Source organism: Astatotilapia calliptera, chromosome 6, assembly GCF_964374335.1.
Source record: "Astatotilapia calliptera chromosome 6, fAstCal68.1, whole genome shotgun sequence".
NCBI lineage: Eukaryota > Metazoa > Chordata > Actinopteri > Cichliformes > Cichlidae > Astatotilapia > Astatotilapia calliptera.
The window spans coordinates 33,993,772-34,004,809 of NC_137427.1; the positions used below are offsets into that span (position 1 = coordinate 33,993,772).

Here is an 11,038-nt window from a genome sequence, read left to right on the forward strand (position 1 = left end):
GTACTAGTACTATAGCTGTCCTCAATGTTTGAAATGGTTACTTTCTGGTAATGCAATCAGACTACAATTCTCCGGTAGGAATGACAGTCCAGTGTCATTGCTGGTTGCTGCATTCAACAACAGAAGCTTGGCATGTTGTAACATCTATAAGGATGATTTGTTTGTCAGTCCAGGCATGATTTAGGTGATCCAAATGCAATTACCTGAACAAAGTCTTTAATGTTGTCCTAACTTCTTTTAAGTACAGTAGCAGTGGGTGTGGGTTGGAGTTGCAATGACCTTCAACCTGCAGGTGACCACACCATTTATGACGGAGAACTCATCTCCATTTGTCATGCAAGGAAACAATCATATTCTTTAAAGCACAGTTATATTTGCTCTACTTAAAAAAAAAAAGAAAGAAAAAAAGATGTCTGCTCTCGCAGAACAGAAAAGATTGACAGGGAAAGTTTATTTCTGCTGCTTGTATCCGTGATCTCGTTCTTTCAATCTTTAAATCAAGCTTATGACCATAGGTGAAGATAAGGACGTAGCTCAGACAGTAAATTGAGATCTTTGCTTTTACACTCAGCTCTGTCTTCACTTCAAACTGGGAGTTTAAGATCTTCTGAACCAGGGCCTCTGTCAGATACTGTAAAGATGTACACCTGTGCACTACAGCACCTCATTGTTTACCCCATGGTACAGTATGGTATGCCTAACCATTGCAAAACATTTAGCCAAGAAAAGCATAATTTTACTAGTTCATAGCTTAAGGAGTAACATTTTCCCTTTTGTTTTCACCTTCCAGAGGCAGCTGCTACAGCCAATTGACGATTTTTCTCTTTTCCTGGTTTTCCTGTCAGTTGGTTTGAAGGAGCGGGACATGGCACACCGATTTAACATACACCAGTCCACAGTGAGCCGCATTATTGCAACATGGACAAATTTTCTTGCCACTGGACTGGGGTCTCAGTGCATCTGGCTTACACGTGAAGAAGTGCAAGCTTACCTCCCTGAGGAATTCAAAGATTTCTCAGACACCCAGAAGCCAGACCATGAGTAAGATTTGATTTAATCTTTTTTGTGTCTCCTTAGTGGGTTCTGCATAGGCATACTGTAGGTACTCTGGCTTCCTGCCACAGTCTAAAGACTTACGTATTAGGTTAACATGTAATAGCATGACCATAAATGGTTGGCTGTCTTCATGTGCTACTCCTGTGATGCACCTGTCCAGGATGTAGGAGAGCTGGGATGGGCTCCAGCCTCCCCACAACTGTGAATTGGTGAACCGGTAGAGAATATGGACACTTTTTAAAAGTTGTATTTGTGTTACTAAGACCAATTGGATGTCAGACAAGAGATTGAGTGACGGCTGCTTTCGTTGGTAGAGAAAGCCATGGCTGTGGCTCAGCACCATGACGCTGTGTCGGGCACAGAAAAGCAACACGTAGCAAATGACTACGCCAGGAAGCTTGCTAACGGCTGGCAACACTGTCAGGTACTCCAGGCTTCACAGTACATTGTCTTACCCAACAGAAGTTACTTGTGCTAAATTTGTCATTTTCTGTACAGGAAAATATATTATCATGTCTTTAGCAGAAAGTGTTCTTCAGTCCAAACTTTCTTGCACAGGTTTCTTGTCTAACTGTTGTCTCTCTTTCAGGTTTTAGTCAGTAACAGTCTGGCTGCTCTCAGCGGCTTGTCTGCTGAGCGAATCTACTGTGAAAACCTCAACGTCAGCGTGTGTCCTCTCACTGAATCCAGCAAGAAGGTAAAAAACACAGAAAATAGACTTTGAAGGGGACCCGCTTTACTCATTTCCAACTCATCTTTATTTTTTGGAATTGAATAAAGTAGATTTACATGATTTAGAGTGAAATCCTTAGTAATCTTTGCACTGGTGCAGCCCAATTTAGAGTCCTATTTAAGTCATCTGTCTGATTACCACCCACTGGTAAAAGGTTTGAACAGCAATCCCAAAAAGGTTGATTCTGTTCATCTGAACGTGACGTTTTCAGTGGGAGAAACGTTTCGTCACTCATCCAAGTGAATTCTTCAGACTCAGCTGACGCAGGTTTCCCCAACCTTATAAACAGTACATTTGTTCCTTCAGTGGGCTGGTTTCAGTCATTGTGCAATCTGCTGTGAGGTCAGTTTCTTGATCATTAATATGCAAATTGTCATGACCATTGATCAACAATCACTGATCAACGACCATGAGTACCATTCACTGAAAGTTGGGGAATGGCTGCAGTCACAGCATTGTAAGATGGTGAAAGATGTACCCTTAGGCCCCCTCCTGGCCTGCTTGCTCAAACCAGCGTTCCTCCCTGTCCAGGATGTGTACATCATTGAAAGAGTGTCCACTGGCCTGTAGGTGTAAATAGACTGCGGAGTCCTGGCCTGACAAGGTGGCTCTTCTGTGTTGAGTCAACTGCTTCGCCAGAGGTTGTTTGGTTTCCTCGATGTATAAATCCTGGCAATCCTCCTGGCACTTAACAGCGTACACTATGTTACTCTGTTTGTGTCGGGGGACCCGATCCTTGGGGTGGACCAATTTTTGCATTGTGTGTTTTGGTGTTTAAAAGCCTCCGAGACCCGGTGTTTAGAAAAACAATGTATCTCAAATGTTCTGCTTCTCCTGACACATACGGGATCACTAAGGGTTTTCGCTTAGGCAGCAGTTTTGCTTCTCTCCTGAATTGATTGGCGCCTCCAAGCTTTGACAAGAGTCCAGCTGGGATAACCATATTTACTCAGGGCCTTCATGATGTGATGTTCTTCTACTTCCCTGGCCGCTGTGTCTGTTGTAGCGTCCTGATGACACCCAGTTTGTGCTCCAGTGGATGATGAGAGTCAAACCTTAAATACTCACCCGTGAGCATTTGTTTACAGTGCACATCAACTTTAAATGTCCCCCTTTACTGGTGTAAATCTCACAGTCTAAGAAGGCTAACCTGCCATAACCTCCCAGGTGAACCTAATGTGATGGTCCACCCAGTTAATGTGATCAGTGAAACCTGCGGTCAGCTGAAATGGAAGAAGTCACTTGGATGAGTGACGAAATGTTTGTCCCACTGAAAACTCTACGTCCAGATGAATAGAATTAATTTTTAAAAGTTCCTTACCTGGATGACTGAGGATGCATCAACACATTTGAACAGCAAGCGGGTAGAGTCGCAGCTTTAAAATCTGAAGGTTTTGCTCATAAGTCTTACTTGTACATGTACTGATCCTGTCATTTAAACCATGTTAAACAACCATCCATCAGTAACATAATAAAAAAAAACATATTATGTCATCTTAAATGTAATTCTGAACACTCTGACCCTCTGAGATTTATCCTCGGAACAAACAGTGTATTCAAGGTGTACAGCCTAAAAAACCTGGGCTACAGTTATTGTAAATACATTCTGTGTAATTACAGATAAGACTGGATGCTCACGCTGCCTCTCTCTCGCTTGTTTTTTGTCTGTCATTCAGTTCTCAGTCAATGTGTACAACCCTCTCGCTCGGCCCGTCACTTGGCCCGTCAAGCTGCCGGTCAATGGAACAGTGTACAGCGTGTCAGATGCTAGTGGCAAAGCGGTGGACTGCCAGGTCAGTATGTGTGCCAGCAGCAAGTATGAGAGAGCAAGCAGCCTTCTGGAGCCTACATCTTCAGACCCAACTCTTCCACACCTTTCATCATCAGCCGGACGGCCAAGACGGAGATCATTAAGGTAGAGATGTTTGCTCGTATCCAGACGTAGATTCCTCATAGCAAAGCTTTGTTTTTACACTGTTATTCAGTTTACTTCTAAATTATAGGCTGCTGTCATTTTATATGTGTGGGTGTCAGAATGAACGTGCCAACATGTTTTACCTCCCTGTTTAGAGGCTAATATGCAGCGTCTAATTTTGTACTGCAATGCTCTCATCCTCAGACGTCAGTGGTGCAGGAGGTGAGGCAGTGGTTTGCTCCCTGGGTGTCTCAGGTGGTTCGTCTCTATGCTGACAGCAGAGCTCTGGAGCTCGAGTGGACTGTGGGACCTGTGCCGATAGAGTGAGTTTAACACGTGCACACTACATATGTAATGGAGATGTTTTTAGAGATAAGTGGTTGTTGAAATTTCTGTTCTCTTCAACCTTTCTAAAAGCTCAGTGTCTTAATGTCAACTGATCTTTCAGGGGAGAAAAACCTCATATGGGGCAATATTGTGGCAGAGCTTTGCCCTTCTAAATATTTCCTCATATCATAGCAAGTGATTGGCTTAGATCGCCGTTATCTTTTTCCCCATGTCAGATTATAAATACATGGAAAGAGGGAATTTTAGACCATAAGATTCCATGCACACCCACTGGGGAATAGATTTAGCTCATAATTATTTATTTTTTTATTTGTGAGCGAGAGAAATAAATTCAAGGAAAAGTGAGGAATCCTGGCCAAAATGCTCCCCACACCACCCACCTTTAACCCACGTCACACTTGCTGTCTTGACCTTTTAGTGACAGCCTGGGGAAGGAGGTGATCACTCGTCTGGACACCAGCATCAAAACCTCTGAATATTTCTACACTGATTCCAACGGCAGAGAAGTTCTGCAGAGGAAGTAAGAGTTTGCTTTTTGTTTTTTGATGATGGAAAATGCATTTTAACCTTTTAAAGTTGTTGCAGTTGTTTTGGATGGTATTTTACAGATTATATACAAAGTAAGACAGCTGTACAGTTATGTGATAGTTTTACATTAAAAGAATCTAATTCTGTACACTTAGTGTGTGTGTGTCCCATCCCCCCCAAACAGGAAAGACTTCCGGCCCACCTGGAACCTGCAACAGTCAGAGCCCATTGCTGGAAACTACTACCCAATCAACTCTCGCGCTTATATCAAGGTTTGTGTGTTTGTTAGCTTCCATTTGGAGAGACAAGCAACAAAGAGCATTGACTGTCAGTTCTATGAATTATCACAAGTGATGTTTTCCTTTCACTTGTGTGTCTTCAGGATGATGTGGACCAACTCACTGTGGTAACGGATCGCTCTCAGGGTGGAGGCAGCATCCAGAATGGTTCACTGGAGATCATGGTGAGGCATAAAGTCGTAGCTCATTACCATTAGCATGTTGACCCCATCTAAGCGCACACAAGGAGTTCTTATTAAAGTCTCTCTATCCAACCTCCTCACCCTCAGCTCCACCGCCGGCTGCGCCACGATGATTTCCGTGGTGTTGGTGAACCTCTCAACGAGATCTCTGGCATCTTCCCAGACGGGCTGGTGGTCCGCGGCCGCCTCCTGCTCACCCTCGATCCCCCGCAGACTGCTGCCGACACGCACCGCCCCTTCGCAGAGGGGATGGTGTTGCAGCCGCTGCTTACGTTTACTGATGGAGATCTGAAGCCAAACACTCAGCTGGAGGTATGTAAATGATAAACGGATTGGTACTTGTATAGCGCCTTTCTACTCATTCACCCAATCACGTGCACATTCGTACAGTACTTGTACAAATACTGCATGTATTTTAAAGACATGTTATTAACACACTTCACTAATCGGGTTTCAGAAGTCACGGTGATGTGATCTGTGTTTGAAATATTAGCAGTGCAAGAACCAGCTGGCCTCCATCTTGCAGGTTCCTGTTCAAACACCTTAAACTCCTGTGTGTAAGCTTAAGAAAAGCTTTGTACAGTGCTGTGACCTGCACTGTACAAACTGCAGGCTGTTCCTGTGAGAGTCTGCTGCTTGTTTTGAGTCATTGTCTCCAACTGTCTATGCTGCTGGTTATAACCCATTTCTGTCCTGCTGTGTACATATTTGCATTTTTTAGACATGGTTTCACTCGCTCTCAGGGGAACTGAGCTAAGCTGTGTTGCCTTTAGCGGCAACTGCTGCTGACATGTTTTCAGAGCCAGTGATTGGTTGAAATTCATATCAACTTTATATAGTAATTTTATAGAAAATGTGGTTGGATTACATTAAATCTTTTTTTTTTTTTTAAAGGCATGGTTTCTGTGAGTGAGGGGTCTTTGTCTTTTAGTTCTCAGGGCTTCTGGCTGCACTGCCCCCTGCTGTCCACCTGCTGACACTCAGTCAGTGGGATGAAGACTCAGTGCTGCTGAGACTGGAGCATCAGTACCAGAGCTCAGAGAGCAAAGTGAGCTCTCAGCCAGTCACAGTCAACCTGCAGGTCAGACACAATTTAAACCTTGTTACACTCAAAGCGACCGTACGATCATCTGTCATTCAGTCGTTTCTCGTTTGCAATCCAGTGGAATGTCGTTTTGCTGTAACTAATCCCATCGTCTTTCCTGTCTGTGCAGAAGCTGTTTTCAACTCTGGAGGTTCTGGGTGTGGCTGAGTTGAACCTGTCGGCCAATCAGTGGAAAGATGAGATGAAACGTTTTGACTGGACTCCTGAGAAAGGTACAGGACACCAGTGTTGTGTCAGTTAGTTCACCACTGCAGTTCTGAACGTCACCCTAGATTCAAAGCTGGATGTGTTCTCCAGTCTGACTCGATTTAAATTTGGCTAAATTTCAATGAATGTCGTCTCCTCGGGCGTATTTTAATATGGATTCCAACTCAGCTGCTTTGAGCTTTGTGCATTTTGGAGGTCGGTGGTAAAATCTCAGAGACCAGGTATGAACTTCTGTGGAAATCACTTTGGTTTGTTGTCAGATCAAAGTGAAAATAATTTAATAGATTAAATGATGCGTGTTCTGTGCGCTCGTAGCTGCAGTTCCAGCTGTGTGAAGGAAATGTAGCAGCAGTATATAAATCAGAATCAGAATACTTTATTGATCCCTGGGGGAAATAATTTTTTGTTACAGTGCTCCATTATAAACCAACATTAAGACAAGACAGACAATACACTAACTAAGAATAGTATAATATATACATATATATACATACAAACATAAGTCACTCATAAATAAATAGCTGAAAAAGAAACATGTGTAGTTGTAGCAGTAAACAGTGTGTTAAGTGGATGCGTTGTACAGGGAGATGGCCACAGGCAGGAAAGATTTCCTGTGTCGTTCAGTGGTGCTTTTCGGTAATCTCAGTCTCTCACTGAACGAGCTCCTGTGACTGACCAGCATGTCATGGAGTGGGTGGGAGGTGTTATCCAACATAGTCTTTATCTTGGACAGCATCCGCCTCTCCGACACCACCTTGAGGGAGTCCAGCTCCATCCCCACAACATTGCTGGCCTTACGGATCAGTTTATCGAGTCTGTTGGCATCTGCGACCCTCAGCCTGCTCCCCCAGCATGCAACAGCATAGAGGATCGCACTGGCCACAACAGACTCGTAGAAAATCCTCAGCATTTTCTGGCAGATGTTGAAGGACCTCAGTCGCCTCAAAAAATAGAGACGACTCTGGCCCTTCCTGTAAAGTGCCGTGGTGTTTTTAGCCCAGTCCAGTTTATTGTCAATGTGTACTCCAAGGTATTTATAGTCCTCCACAATGTCAACACTGACCCCCTGGATTGAAACAGGGGTCAAGTGTTTCCTGGTCTTCCTGAAGTCCACGATCAGTTCCTTGGTCTTTGCCACGTTGAGCTGCAGATGATTCTGCTCACACCACGTGACAAAGGAGTCGACCACAGCCCGGTACTCTGTCTCATCATCCCTGCTGATGCATCCAACCACCGCAGAGTCATCAGAAAACTTCTGAAGATGGCAGGTCTCTGTGCAGTGGCTGAAGTCTGTGGTGTAGAGGGTGAAGAGGAAGGGGGAGAGGACAGTCCCCTGTGGTGCCCCTGTGTTGCTGATCACCTTGTCAGACACACACTGTGGGAGACGTACATATTGTGGTCTTCCTGTCAGGTAATCAACAATCCAGGACACCAGAGAAGCATCCACCTGCATCGCTGCTAACTTATCACCCAGGACGGTCGGCCTGATGGTGTTGAAAGCACTGGAAAAGTCAAAAAACATGACCCTCACAGTGCTCGCCGGCTGGTCCAGATGGGTGTAGACACGATTGAGCAGGTAGATGATGGCGTCCTCAGTTCCGAGACGAGGCTGATAAGCGAACTGAAGGGGATCCAGGTGTGGTCTTACTATGGGTCGCAGCTGGTCCAGGATGAGCCTTTCCAGGGTCTTCATGATATGGGAGGTCAGTGCCACGGGCCTGTAATCCTGGGGGCCACTGGGACGTGGCGTCTTTGGTACAGGGACGAGGCATGATGTCTTCCACATCACCGGGACCCTCTGCAGACTCAGACTCAGCATAAACAGTTTATGAAAGACTCCACACAGCTGGGGGGCACAGGTCTTGAGGACGAGGGGACTCACTCCGTCTGGTCCAGCAGACTTGCCTGAGTGAAGTCTCCTCATTTGCATCTCATTTGCATAAACACCAACTGAATACATTTATAATCCAGTGACAATGAAGTGCACAGTCTGCGCTTCAGTCAGTGTTTTTTTTAAATGTATGGCTTCAATACGAAACATATTTGCAAACATATACGGCACTTAACATTATTCAGTAATCCGTTATTCTGGCTTTGTAGTACACTGCTCTTCAATCACACTTCCATAGCGAGGATTCCCTGATATTTGCAGATTTTGGCCTTCGTTTAGTGTTGTCACAATTTCATTACATTATTTATAATATTTTATATAGTAATATAAAGACTGGCAACATCTGGATTTTTCAACATCTGGCAGGTGACCATGCACTGAAGGAGCGCTGGGCTGACAGAAATCTGCTGATGCCTTTTTAAATCTCTGATTGTAGTCATCGACTTAACAGTTTCCCTGCAGGTGCTAATTAAGCCAGCAGGGAGCTATAAAGAGTCATAAACAGATTGATATGCTTCATAATGTAATGTATACTACAAGGTGTTTCTGGAGCTCAACATGTTATTTTGTTCCTTGTGAGGAGACTTGGTTGCTGATCACTGACCCGTGTCACGGCTGGTGTGTTTAAAGATTAGCCAACTAAAAACACTTTGTGTCGTTTGTGCTCACGTAATGTGTCTGTTTTCCAGGAGAAAAGCCGCTGCTGAAGACATTTCAAGACCCGTCCACGTGGGAGGTGACCTTAAGGCCAATGGAGATCCGAACGTTCCTTCTCAAAGTCAACCTTAGATAGCCAATCACACATGAGATTTTATAGGATGAATTATTGTATATTGACATTCCTGTGGCTTGTTTACGTTGCTGATTTAATAAAGTGAGGATTTTTAGGGGGAAAAAGATGAATGAGAAGTTGTATTCACGCTGCCTACGACTTAAAATCGGATCACAGCTGTAGCCCGGACTGACCTGGGCAAAAGTCATTTCAGGAGGCCTTCAGCCTTTGATACAGAATGTCTGAATAAGATTGAATTCGTTAAAGCTGCCTTTAACATTTTTGAGAACATTTATATTTGTGGGGGGGGTTTTTTGTGCTGTTGCAGTAACAGAATATAGTCTCCCACACATCTCCCACGACATCTTCCACGCGGATTTATCAGGAAATGCGTGGAAGATGTCGTCCCATCCAGAACAGTTAAATCCTTCCCAAATCAAAAACCCTGGATTAACGGAGATGTTCGCGCAGCACTGGCGGCACGGAGCACCGCCTTTGCCTCCGCGAACACATCGGACTACAAACACGCACATTACCAACTCCGGAAGACGATCAAAGCAGCCAAACGTGAGTACAGGGACAGGGTGGAGCAACAGTTTGACAACCCTCGGAGTATGTGGCAGGGACTAAACACGATCACAGACTTTAGAGGGAAAACCAGCACACCGCAGACCACGGCCTCTCTGTGTGAGGATCTAAACGTATTCTACGCTAGATTCGACACAGCGAACACCATGAGACCGGACAGTGTGCGCACCGTGGATGACGTCAGTGCGCACACTGTGTCTGAGGAGGATGTGCGGAGGTGCTTCGGGAAGGTGAACGCGCGCAAAGCTACTGGTCCGGACGGGATTCCCGGCCGCGTCCTCAAGTCATGCGCGGCTCAGCTGGCTGGAGTGTTCACGCACATCTTCAACCTTTCCCTCTCTCTGTCTGTAGTCCCAGCCTGCTTCAAAATGGCCACCATCGTCCCTGTACCCAAATCCTCCACCATCTCCTCATTGAACGACTGGCGACCTGTAGCCCTGACCCCCATCGTGAGCAAATGCTTCGAGAAGCTGGTCAGGGACTTCATCCGCTCTGCACTACCCGACTCACTGGACCCTCTACAGTTCGCATACCGCCACAACAGGTCCACTGATGATGCCATAGCCCTGACACTACACACTGCCCGGTCACACCTGGAGAAGAGAGACACGTATGTGAGAATGCTGTTTGTAGATTACAGCTCAGCATTCAATACCATCGTTCCCTCGAAGCTGGACAGGAAACTGCAGGATCTAGGACTGAGCAGCTCCCTCTGCAGCTGGATCCTTAGCTTCCTGTCTGACAGACGCCAGGTGGTCAGACTGGGCAGCATCACCTCATCCCCCATCACACTGAACACTGGTGCTCCACAGGGGTGTGTACTGAGCCCTCTCCTGTACTCACTCTACACCTACGACTGCACGGCCACTAACAACTCCAACATCATTGTGAAGTTTGCGGACGACACTACAGTGGTGGGTCTTATCACCAACGGTGATGAGACGGCCTACAGGGAGGAGGTCAGCGCCCTGACCCACTGGTGTCAAGACAACCATCTCACCCTCAACGTCGCAAAGACAAAGGAGTTGATAGTGGACTTCCGGAGGTGCAGAGAAGTACACACCCCCATCACCATCAACGGCGCTGCTGTTGAGTGAGCAGCTTCCGGTTCCTTGGAGTACATCTGGCTGAGGATCTTACGTGGTCAGTACACACAAACAAAACAGTGAAGAAGGCGCAGCAGCGCCTCTTCTTTCTCAGGAGACTGAAAAGATTCGGCATGAGCCCCTGCATCCTCAGGACCTTCTATCACTGTGCCATTGAGAGCATCCTCACTGTATGCATCACCACCTGGTATGGCAACAGCACCGCCTACAACTGCAAAGCTCTCCAGCGAGTAGTGCGGTGCTCTGAACGGATAATTGGAGGTGAGCTTCCCTCCCTCCAAGACATCTACAGGAAGCGGTGCCTGAGG

At 45.8% G+C, this 11,038-nt stretch overlaps 1 pseudogene; it reads left to right on the forward strand.

Annotated features, from left to right (window-relative positions):
• Positions 1 to 383: 383 nt before the first annotated feature.
• LOC145429549 (lysosomal alpha-mannosidase-like) lies at positions 384 to 9,190 on the forward strand (annotated as a pseudogene).
• The last annotated feature ends 1,848 nt before the right edge of the window (positions 9,191 to 11,038 follow it).